Below are 241 nucleotides of genomic sequence, written 5' to 3'. Positions count from 1 at the left end.
AAATCTCTGGTACATCTCCTATGATTGTAATTCTCTTGTATCGTTCCACCTAAATCAATGTCAATTTTTTTCACTGAACTGCATGAACTGTTAACCCTTTCCTGTGCTATGTATGTATATTAAATGTAGACTTGTACCTTCTACACATACATCTCCCTTGTGTACCCCTGCTCTTCGCAAACTGAAAACTATTGGTCGTCGTCTTGAACGCCTTTACAGGAAAACTGGTTTGAACGTAGGG

This window comes from Onychostoma macrolepis, chromosome 07, assembly GCF_012432095.1.
Source record: "Onychostoma macrolepis isolate SWU-2019 chromosome 07, ASM1243209v1, whole genome shotgun sequence".
Taxonomy (NCBI): Eukaryota; Metazoa; Chordata; class Actinopteri; order Cypriniformes; family Cyprinidae; genus Onychostoma; species Onychostoma macrolepis.
Note: the sequence above shows the minus strand (reverse complement) of the source record.